A 12,417-nucleotide genomic window follows, 5' to 3' on the forward strand; every position below is an offset into this window, starting at 1 on the left:
GGTGGGGTGAAGGACGCTTCAAGGTCCCTCCCGTGGGCCAGGATCCTGGGCCGGCCGGAGGTGGAGAAAAGTTTAGGACACACCTTCAAAGTCTCCAGCTCCTCCCTTACTTTCTCCCTACTCCCAGCCCTCTTTCCTGCCACCCCTCCCCCCCCCCGCCCCCGCAAAGAAGTCTTGTCCTCCCTGGAAAAATCTCTAGGGGGGGGCGTGCGTGCACGCGTGTGTGCGCGTGTGTGTGTGCCAGATCTCACACAGATAGGAAAAACGACACCAATGAAATAAGAGAGTACCCACTGTGTTTGCATCGGACTACCTTGCACCCAGGGACAGGCACAGGCAGGGAACCAAAGCCAGGGTTCTGCCGACTGTCTTCCGGAAACATGCTGTCCTCCCTATGCCCACTTACAGACTATCGGTAATGATCACTTACAGACCCCTGGAAACCTCTAGGCTCTTGCTCCCCCAAAACTCTCTCCACCCGTCAAGTGCTGGGAGAGTAGGAGTCTTCCAGACTGTTTCCCAAATGAAGCGGTGCTGGGCCCACAGGTCTGTGTCTGGAAGGCACAGTTGCCATGGCAACCCTGGCTAATGAATAGGTATGTAAATGAGGGAAGAATTCTATTCATTATTAGCTGGAGGTGCGAAGTGCCTGCCCTTTCCGAGGCTTGGGGGGAGTGAGGCGCAGGCAGGCTGTTAGAGAAGCATTTGTTAAAGCAAAATTTTGGTGAAGCGTTTGTTTGCAGAGCTCACCTTAAGAAATGATTCTTTTTGGGGGGCCCCCGCTGGTTAAGCGGCCCACTTCAGCTCCGATCATGACCTCAGGGGTTTGTGAATTCGAGCCCCGCGTCGGGCTCTGGGCTGACAGCTCGGAGCCCGGGAGCAGGCTTCGGATTCTGTGTCTCCCTCTCTTCCTGCCCCTTCCCCTCTCATGCTCTGTCTCTCTCTCAAAAATACATAAACATTAAAAAAAATGTTTACAAAAAAAAAAGAAATGCTTCTTTATGGTGGTAGCCTCATGAAGTGATTTTTATCTGCGGCTCTCCCCCCCCCCCCGCCCCCGCCGAGAAGGAAACCGGGGTTCCACAAAAACACACAGAATAGGCCACCTGCATTTGTGCGCCTCAGGAAAAACCACAGCACACATTCGTATCGCAAGCAGAGAGCCCCAGTCTTGGTCCACATCGGTAGTTTGTGTCATAAGTAAGGCTTAAAAGACTCCCAAGCTGTCCCAGAGCAGCCCAGCAGTGTCGGCTTAACCCTCCCCTGATTCCCCATTAAAATGCCCTGAAAATCCATAAACAGACCAGAACTGGCAACAGCGATTCACCCTGAGGACCAGAGGAAACAAACCAGAGCCCAGATCCGAGGACCTTCAGGCAAGAGGTGGACCCTCTGGGGGAGAACACTCCAGGGGCCATGATAGCTGGAAGGAGACAGCCCCTCTCACGCCGCAAAGAATTCTGTTCTGGCCTTTTGGGGAGACCTGGGGCAATTTACTTAATTTCTCGGTGCTTCCATTTTCTCATCTGGAAAATGAGAGCAGTAAAAGACCTACCTCATAAGGCTGTTGTGCGGATTAAACGAATTAAAGTAGGTAAAAAGAGTAGTTTCCCACTAGGAGGCAAACTCCACACAGGCAGGGAGTGTGTGTGTGTGTGTGTGTGTGTGTCTGTCCCAGATCTGTGCCAAGTGCCTAGAACAGGACAGGACGCGTGGGGGGTGCTCAACCAACAGCTGGCAGTGGAATGAATGAAATGGCTGTTAACTGCGAATGTGGAGTGTGGAGGGGGTGAGGGGGGTAACAGGCAGCCTCCCGGGGCATCTGGCCCGGGAGGAGAGATGTCAGCAGAGCGGTGAGAAAGGGCCTGCTGGGGGTCTCCCGGGCAGGCAGGCGTCATGCACATTGTTTGCTCTGATTTGGACCGAAAACAGGGCAGGGGTATCAGGAACTGGAAAGATGCTCACTCAGACCAGCACTGGATGCGTTCTGACTTGCCTGGGGACAAGAGGAGAGCCTTGCTCAGTAGATCCGAGACACGATTAGCATGGGCTAAGGGCAATCCACGTAGCCTCTCATTTGGCAAATGGTCACTCGTTTCTCACTCGAGGACCAATATATGGCGGTGGTCCTGTTCTATCCGTAGGATGTAAGAGAGGGGTTTCCACTGAACACGTAATCTGCAGGAACAGCATACTCTGGAAATGAATTTTATGTCGGAAACCACAAGAAATGTTGAGAAAGAATCTACTTCATATTCTCAGAAACTCCTAGAAAATATCAGCTCTCAAAGACAAATGAAAAGAAACTAGGAGATTGCCCTTTGGGCTGGGATGCAGAACGTCACAAGAGACCATCCTCCTCGCCGAATAACGAGAACAGCGGAGATAAGCCACAAATCTTCCTTCCTCCCTCTCATCAGAGAGCTAAGGAATCAAAGACATCTACATGAACTGAACTGCAGAAAGTGAGGAGCCCTTCTGGGAGCGAAGAGAATCACAGCTCCTTTCACTCATGGCAGATGTGGGATGAAGGAGGAATCAGCCTAACTTCTCACACCCTTGTCACCGCTGTGACAGTGCGGCAGAGCGCTCTGTCCCCATCACGACTCCATCGCATGGACCGTCCCTGAGTGAAGGCAGCGAGCAGGGCGAAGGCCGGGGGGTAGGGCCGGAGGGCTGAGCGAAACCCCTCGGAGGCCCGCCAGGCTTCACGGAGTGTCCGCACCTGCTCTCCAGTGACCAGGACAGGTGGCAGAATGGGGAGCTCCTAAAAACTCGGAAAAAATCCAGGGTGGAACCGGAGTGCGGAGACAAGTCCCCATTGAACAAAAAGCTGGCTGCCTCCGGAAAGCTTGGCGGCTCAGCTATGAAGCCTAAAGACATCTGCAGGGTCTTGTCAGCGCTCAGATCGCGAGCCCTGGTGAACAGAAAGTCCTGACACCTCCCTCAAAATCTTTGAAGCCACTGTGATCTAAATCTAACTCAGGGACGCCTGGGTGGCGCAGTCGGTTAAGCGTCCGACTTCAGCCAGGTCACGATCTCGTGGTCCGTGAGTTCGAGCCCCGCGTCGGGCTCTGGGCCGATGGCTCAGAGCCTGGAGCCTGCTTCCGATTCTGTGTCTCCCTCTCTCTCTGCCCCTCCCCCGTTCATGCTCTGTCTCTCTCTGTCCCAAAAATAAATAAAAAACGTTGAAAAAAAAAAATTAAAAAAAAATAAATAAATAAATCTAACTCAAGCTGTACCGAAGCCCCCGACGGGCTCAACCGCGGGTTACACTGACTAAGACCCCGACACAAAGGCCTGGCTAAGAAGAGTCCTGCCAACTTCTCTGGGGGTAAATTTTCTTTATTTCAGTCTTCTAGGTTCTTTTACACACAATATCTAGCATTCGATAAAAATCATGAGAAGGGGCGCCTGGGTGGCTCCGTGGGTCAACATCTGACTCTCGATCTTGGCTCAGGTCATGATCCCAGGGTCGCAGGACTGAGTCCCACGCTGGGTTCTGCGCGGAGCGTGAAGCCTGCTTGATTTTCTCTCCCTCATGCATGCGCACTCTCTCTCTCAAAATAAATAAATAAATAAACAGGTTAATTAATTAATTAATTAAAAATGAATAAAATAAAAATTATGAGAAAAAACAAGAAGGTATGACTGATAGTGCAGAGAGGAAAATTCAAGACGCACACCTAAGAGACGGCCCAGGTGTACTCATGGTCTGACTTTAAAATAACTATATAAATATGTTAAAAGATCTAGTGGTAAAGAGAAAATATGTGAACAAGTGGTGAATTTCCATAGAGACATGGGAACTACAAAGAAGACACAAATGAAAACGCTAAAAATAAAAAAAGAATAGACATGAAAAACTCATTGGACAGGGCACCTGGGTGGCTCAGTTGGTTGAGCGTCTGACTTTGGCTCGTTGTGATCTCACGGTTCATGGGTTCCCGGGTCTGTGGGTTCACGGTTCTGTGCTGACAGCTCAGAGCCTAGAGCCTGCTTTGGATTCTGTGTCTCGCTCTTCTCTCTCTGCACCTCCCCCACTCATGCCCCGTCTCTCTCTGTCTCTCAAAAATGAATAAATGTAAAAAAGAAAAAAAAAAAAAAAAACCTCATTGGATGGGCTTAAAAGCAGACGGGACCAGGCAAATAAAAGGATCTGTCCATAAAAAGTATCTGCTGAAACAGGCACACACAAAGGGGAGTGGAAAAAAATCGAAGCACAGCACTGACGATTTGACAAACAGTATCAAATGGGATAACAAGCGCATCACTGGGCGTGCCAGAAGAAAAAATAGGGAATAAAAAAGAAGAAATAGTCCAAGTGATAATGACCATGGGTGTACCAGAATCGATGAAAATATCAACCCACAGTCCAAGCAGCTTGACGCACATCAGTGACATCGAATGCAAAGAAAATCATGCCCAGGCACAGCATCAACTGCCGAAAACTTGCAAAAAAATCTTCAAAACAGCCAAAGGAGAAGACACAGCAGCTGACGAAAGGTAACCACGGTAGAAATAACTGTGGATGTCTCATCAGGAACAATGGAGGCCAGAAGATAATAAAATGATATGTTCCAGATACCAAAGAGGCCCCCAAACTTTAATCTGGAATTGTCTATTTTTTACATATCATCTAAACGTGACGATGAGATAAAGGCATTTTCTTCAAGCAGATGGTGATCACCAATGTTCATTCCAGCATATTCACAGAAGCCAAAAAGTAGAAATAACCCAAACGTCCACCAACAGATAAATGGATGAACAGAATGTGCCACAGACATACGATGGAATATTATTCAGCCATCAAAAGGAATGAAGTTCTGATTCCTCCTACAACGCATGAAACTTGAAAACGTTAAGCTAACTCAAATAGGCCAACCACCAAAGGGCAAATATTGTATGATTCCACATATATCCAGAATAGGCAAATTCATTGAGACAGCAAATTATAAGTTACCAGAGGTTGGGGTAATACGAAAGTATTGCTTAATAGTTATAGAGTTTCTGTTTAGGGTGATGGAAAAGTTTTGGAAATAGACAGCGGTGACAGTTGCTGACATCATGAATGTACCTAATGCCACTGCACTCTCCCCTGAAAAGTGCTTAAAGTGGTGAATTTTACAGTATATGTATTTTATCACCATAAAAGAGACAAAAATGGAAAAAAAAAAGGCATTTTGTCAGTGAAATGCTGAGAGTATTCTTCTCTGATAGAAATGCAGTGGAAGAAATGCTAAAAGGACGTCTTTAGGCTGAAAGGAAATTAAGCCAGAAGAAAGCTCAGGTATGCAAGAAGGAAGAAGCAGCAGAAAAGGTAAAATGATAATAAATACAATAAAGTATATGGGGAAGCAAATACATGGCAATGTCCATTTATATGTTGTAAGATTCTTACATTGCTCATGAAGTAGCATAAGATTATTCGAAGAAATAATGTAAGTTATTGCATATTGTAATCTCTAGAGTGACCACTAACTACACATAGACAAAGCAAAATAATAAAACGGTAAGAGAGACCAAATAGAATGACTGAAGCCCCCTCTTTTCAACTGAGAGAAGGCAGGAAAGGAAAAAGAGAACACAGAATACATGGTTCTAACAGAAAACATGTATCAATGTGGCTGACTTACACCGAATCTTACCAACAACTACATAGATCGTAGATAGACGCTAAGAAGATCGGTTGGCTAGATAAAAAAGAGACCGGGTATTTGCAGCTTATAATAAATACAAAGACCGTAACAAGTGGAAAGTAAGACAGTTGAAGAAGTAAGCCATATATATGCTTAGCAATGTCACCAAAGACTTCAAGACAGAGAGTGTTATCCAACATTTCATTACAGTAAAGGCTTACAGAGAAATGTATAAAGAAAACACTTTATGAAGAAAGTATCACAATTTTTAATGTGCGTGCGTCTCGTAAGAGAGCATCAAAATACACGCACTAAAGTTGTGGAGCTAAAGGGAGAAATCACCAAGTCCGCCTAGTTGGGAGACCTATGGACGGAACTGACATTTATAGACCACTACACCCATAACACAAAATACACATTCTTTTCGAGCGCACAGAGAACCAAATGCTGGGCCATAAAACAAGACCTGGCAAATGTCAAAGGACCAAATTCATTCAAGATACGCCTTCTGATGGCAATGGTAATGAAACGGTCACCACAACATACCTCGCTGATATTTGGTAATGACAGTAAGATTTCTATACAATCTCTATTATTTAGAAACTAAGCACGGTGTTTCTAACCAGCCGAGGAGTCAAAGTCAAGAAAAACGCACAAGGGCATTAGAAAATAGTACACACTGACCAGGAGGAAAGCAACGCACTGTGACCTGTGGAGTGAGAAGCACCTTGAATGCCTGGAGAAGACAATGCAGCGTTCTTTATGCAGCCCTGGAAAAGCAGGCGTGGCCTCCCGTCTCCCTGTTCCTCTTTTCTCCCAAGACGCATCCCGACCATGCAGCCCCACACCCACGCATACTGGTCGTTACAAGAATGCTGGGAAAACAGAGGAGAGAAAAGAGGTGAGGACGCTTTCCAAACTTTAAAATACTCTGCATAAGTAAATATAAAATACTCTGCAGAAGTAAATAACGCATGTATTTAATGTGCTGTTGCCACTCACATTATTACAACACCAGGATTTATCTTGTCCGGGTGGCAGCAGCAGGGAGTGGGGGCCGAAAAGGCTGGAAGTGGAATCCCAGCCCCATTATCTACCAGCTGTGTGGCTTCTTGGGCAACAGAAACTCATCTGGCTCTTGGCTTTCTCATCTGTAAAATGGGTACATGCTGCCTTCCTTACCACGCGAAAGAAGTTAGCCATGAATGTTAGTCTGCCTCACTTCTTCTGTCCTATTCAAACCAGGCCCAATTCCCTGACATGTAATAATGTTTACTATATATTTTTTAAAGGATTTATAGAATGTGGCTGAAGGCTTTAAACAGACTTGTATTAAAAAAGAGGTTTAAAATCAACGATTTTAGAACTTTCACTCTAACAAGTTAGGCAAAGAAGAACAAATTAAATAGGGGTAACTTGAAAAAAATAATAAAAAATTAAGGCAGAAATCAGTGAAATAAAAACCAGCAATAGCATTATCAAAGTCGAAGTTAGTTGTAAAATTTATTAAGAAAATTGATGGCTGATGAAGGGAAAATGGAGTGAAAGCAATTAACAATATTAGGAATCAAAGATCCTACGGACATTAAAGGGATAATCTCGAAATATTAAGAAACACTTGGGTCAAAACACTGATAATTTACTAAAATGAACAAATTTCTTAAAATACAAAAGTGACCAAAAATAATGCAAAAAAGAAATAGGAAATCGAGGGGCACCTGGGTGGCTCCGTCAGTTAAATGTCTGACTCTGGATTTCCGCTCAAGTCACGCTCTCACCGATTGTGAGATCCAGCCCCGGGGTTGGGCTCTGTGCTGACAGCAGGAAGCGTGCTTGGGATTCTCTCTCACTCCGCCCCTCCCACACTCGCTCTCTCGCTCTCTCTCTCTCAAAATAAATAAACATTAAAAAAAAATAGAAAATCAAAATAGCTCTATGATTTCAAAGAAAGAATTTTATAATCAAAAGGTTTCCCATAGAGAAAGATGAATAGGTCTATGATAAAGCATTCAGCATTATAAGATCAGTGTCATGAGTATATAGGTGTTGACTTCGTTCAACTTTTTTGCATGACTGAAAATTTTTATGATATAACATTAGAGAAAAAAATCCTTCTAACAAAGAAAATTCCAGGTCCAGGTGGCTTCAAATAAACATTTAAGGAAGAAAAATGCCAATCCTACAGAATTCTTTCAGAATATAGATGAGGGTAAAAAACACTAACCAATTCATTTTAGGAAGCCAGCATAAACCTGATACGAAACCTTGACAAGGACATGTTATAAGAAAATTACAGATCAATATACCTCATGAACACAGATGCAATAATCCTTAACTAAATAATGAGCAAATCAAATCTAGCAGTACCTGAAAAGGAAAATACAAACTGACAAAGTATGGTGTAATTGTAGGAATATGAGGTTTGTTCAACGTGTGAAAATATATCAATGTAATTTACCACACTGGCAGAACATGAGGAAAAAATGATCGTTTTAACAGATGCAGAAACAGTATTTGAAAGAATTCAATACCAGTGCAAGACGAAAACTTTCAGCCATCGCAAGTAGAGAGAACGTATTTAATCTGTTGAAAGCATCTTCGAAAAGCCTACAGCTAACTACATGCTACGTGGTGGAAGATTTAACCTGAGATCAAGAAAGAAATAAAAGCGTCTCCTCGTATCACTTCAATTAATCCTAGCTGGTGCAATAAGGCAAGAAAAGAAATATAAAAGCATAAAACTTTGAAGGAAAGAATTGAAACTGTCAGAGACAACATCTTTGAGTCTGTAGAAAATCCTGTAGAAGCTATTAAAAACTCGTAGAACTGGCAAGATAAAAGACTGTAAAATCAATTGAAAAAGCAACAATTGTTCTCTACATAATAGTAGCAGATAATCTAAAAGTGAGATTTAAAAACAATGCAATTTACAATGGTATCAAAAATCACCCAGAACCTAGGAATAAACCAAGTCATCCACAATGAAACATACAAAAACACGATGAGAGCCAAAGAAGGAATGAAGAAACGTACACTTTGTAGATCACAAGTCAACTGTTGTTAGTATGTCTGTTCTGTTAAAATGTGTCTATAGTTTTAACACAATTGGAATACAAACCCCAGATAGTTTTGTTGATAAAATTGACAAGCTGACTTTTATTTTTTATTTTTTTAAATGTTTATTTATTTTGAGTGGGGGGGGGGAGAGAAAGTGAGTACGTACAAATGGGAGAGGGGCTGAGAGAGAGAGAGAGAGAGAGAGAGAGAGAGAGAGAGAGAATCCCAAGCAGGTTCTGCACGGTGAGCACAGAGCTCCACTTGGGGCTTGATCTCATGAACCATGAGATCATGATCTAAGCTGAAATCCAAAGTTGGAGGCTTAACCGACTGAGCCACCCAGGCACCCTGACGAGCTGATGTTTTTAACTCTGTGTGGAACCATAAAGGATCCAGAATAACCATAACAATTTGGGAAAAATGAACAGTTTCAGGACCTATACTTCCTGATTTCGAGAGAGCATAATACTATAGGAATCAGCACAATATGATGTTACTGTACACAAAGGAGGAAATCGATCAAAAGAACAGAGAATCCGGAAACTGTCATAATCCAGAAACAATCAATATCCAACCAAGGTTTCAGGTCAATTCAAAGAAGAAACAAAAGTCTTTCACAAACTGTGCTTAGAATAACCAAAAACTAATGCAAACAGAATCTCAACTTGTACCTTCCTCCATCCACTAAAACTAATTTCATGTGGATCACAGACCTCAATGTGAAAGCCAGAACCATCGATCTTCTAGAAGAAAACATAATCAAGTATTTCTATAATACTGATACAGGCGGGGGCCCCCGGATGACTCATTCAGTTGAACGTTTGACTCTTGATTTGGGCTCAGGTCATGATCTCACAGTCGTGGGATCGAGCCCCACATCGGGCTCTGCACTGACAGCACAAAGCCTGCTTGGGATTCTCTCTCTCCCTCTCTCTCTCTCTCTGCCCCTCCCCTGCTCATGGCCCCTCTCTCTCTCAAATAAAGAAATAAACTTGGGCGCCTGGGTGGCGCAGTCGGTTAAGCGTCCGACTTCAGCCAGGTCACGATCTCGCGGTCCGTGAGTTCGAGCCCCGCGTCAGGCTCTGGGCTGATGGCTCGGAGCCTGGAGCCTGTTTCCGATTCTGTGTCTCCCTCTCTCTCTGCCCCTCCCCCGTTCATGCTCTGTCTCTCTCTGTCCCAAAAATAAAAAAATAAAAAAACGTTGAAAAAAAAAATTTAAAAAAAAAAAAAAAAAAAAAAAAGAAATAAACTTAAAAAAAAATGAAACATTGATGCAGGCTAATTTTTTTTTAGATGGGAATCAAAAAGCACTGAACTCCAAAGGAAAAAAAAGTGATAAATTGGCTTTAATCAAACTTAAGATGTCTGCTAATCAAAAGACACTATTAAGAAACGAATACATAAGCCACAGAAGTAGGAACAAATACTTATCAAGGAATTATTTTGTTCAAATCTTACACTGGGGTATGAGTTACACTGCTGTATGTAACTGTCAAAACTCATCAAACTGATCACTCAAGAACTGTGTATTCTATAGTATTTGAATTGTGAATCAATTAAAAAATAGAGATCTGTTGAGAACAGGCTGCAATGAAAAGGAAGCTGGGGAAATGATTAAAAAAAATACTACAAAACTAGAAAACACTACAAGAAAAAAAATACAAATAAAATAAAAACTCCTAGCAGAATTAGAATCTACAATGTAAACCCCTGGTCTCAAAATTGAACTAATCTCACTGCTAATCAAGACAGTGATAACAATTCTTGGAGGAAAAAATACATATTTGCAAGGAAGATCATCTGGAAATCATATTAAGATAAAAGAAATCAAACAAGCATATGTGCATTTATCACAAAGATGATATATTTACAGAATTAAAAGACAATAAAATATGAAGAATGACAAGCAGACATTACATTAACACATTTGAAATCCAAAAGAAACGGGTAATTTCTGGGAACAAAATCAAATTTACTAAAGAAAAGGATCATTTGAATAGGTTCATAAATATGATATAAACTAAATACTGGTAAAGAACCATTCAAGACGGTTTTATGCTTACATGACTTTGTAGGAATGCGTTCAAATATTCAAAACTGATTATTTTATAATCTCTTCCAGCGCATAAAAAGATGGAAAACTCCCAAATACCTTTATAAAACCAGCAAAAACTCTGATACAAAACCCTGCCAAATGGAAAGGAAGGGCAACACATCAATTATTTTTTATGGATGTAGATGCAAAAACCTAAATAAAAAATAAAACACAGCTAGTCAAACACAATAGGATATTGAGAGAGAAACTCATTTTAATGAAGAAGGAATCTTCCTGAACTGCAGGCGTTTTTTTTAATTTTAGTAAATCCAATTAAATAATATATATCATCAACAGGCAAAATAATAAAAACTATGGATTATCTCAGTAGATGCCAAAAAGATACTGAGTAGCTACTACTAAAGAAAAAAAGGTAAGCCAAAAATAGGATGTTGCCCTACCATTATAACTAATATCCATCCCAAACAGCAATCAAGGCCATTTGCAAGTTTCAGTTCAACTCTGGGGACATTTCCATTAAAACCAGAAACTAGAGGGGCACCTGGGTGGCTCAGTTGGTCAGCATCTGACTTCGGTTCAGGTCATGATCTCGTAGACAGTGAGTTCAAGCCCTGTGTCGGGCTCTATGCTGACAGCTCAGAGCCTGGAGCCTGCTTTGGATTCTGGGTCTCCCTGTCTCTCTGCCCCTCCCCCGCTCACACTTCATCTGTCTGTCTGTCTGTCTGTCTCTCTCTCTCTCAAAAATAAACCTTAACAACAACAACAAAGAACAATGAAAACAAACAGAAACAAGAAAAATGTCTGAAGTTACTATTATTATCTGATCTAAAAGTTATACCCACAGAAACAAGACAGAAATGGGAAAAAAACAGGGACCCCCACATAGTGCAAATCCAGAAATTTCAGGGAGGATTTTTGTAGGGATCCCATGCATACCCAGACCATAAGAGACACCTACTCAGTTTCTCTTCAATTTCCCTAGGCTTATAATAACCTGCTTATAGTTCCCTCACGTCACCCCATTCTCTGCCTGGTGCTGGAAGGGGATCTGACTGCTGCCCGCACCCATCTCTGCTGGAACCTAGTCCAGCCTGACCCTGAGTCAGCCTTGGCAAGATAGATCTGCCTCTACTCTGAAAACTCAAGAGACCTGTGTGCGAATTTCGTGGTTCGAAAGTCACCAGCAACCGTCTCAGAACTCGGCAACTGCCTCACTGCCAAACGGATTTACCAAAGAATGTTTGGGAAGTATCCGATTTATTTCCTCAACCGCACTGAGAGGATGCCACCTCATCCAAATTAGAAAAGTGACAGGAAAGATGACACAGACCTGAGAAAGTATGGTTACAGAAATAAAACCCAGTGATGAGTACACGGTTCACAGGAAAGCCTCAAAGTAGTGAAGAAGTCAAGATAGGTGTATGATATAAATGTATATATGAGAAATCCAGAAGACGGAAGAATGACAGAATGGACATCTGTGAGGGGAAAATATGGAGACCACAGCCCAGGATCTAACCCGCACAGAAGGCTAGGAGACTAACATCTGATGAAGCAAAAACAGAAAACAAAAGGGGCAAAAAAAAAAAAAAAAAAAGTTTCCTGGGGAAAAACAAAAAACAAAAAACCTCAGTCTAAACATCCAGAGTGTGAATCACATCATAA

The 12,417-nt window shown here is 42.5% G+C and overlaps 1 protein-coding gene across 2 annotated transcripts in view; it reads right to left on the reverse strand.

Moving 5' to 3' along the window:
* The window catches only part of CALN1 (calneuron 1), a 366,396-nt gene that overhangs the window by 221,824 nt on the left and 132,155 nt on the right, over nucleotides 1-12,417 (reverse strand). The gene's annotated exons all lie outside the window — the stretch shown is intronic.

The sequence above is a fragment of the Panthera tigris genome, chromosome E3, assembly GCF_018350195.1.
Source record: "Panthera tigris isolate Pti1 chromosome E3, P.tigris_Pti1_mat1.1, whole genome shotgun sequence".
In the NCBI taxonomy this organism is placed as follows: Eukaryota; Metazoa; Chordata; class Mammalia; order Carnivora; family Felidae; genus Panthera; species Panthera tigris.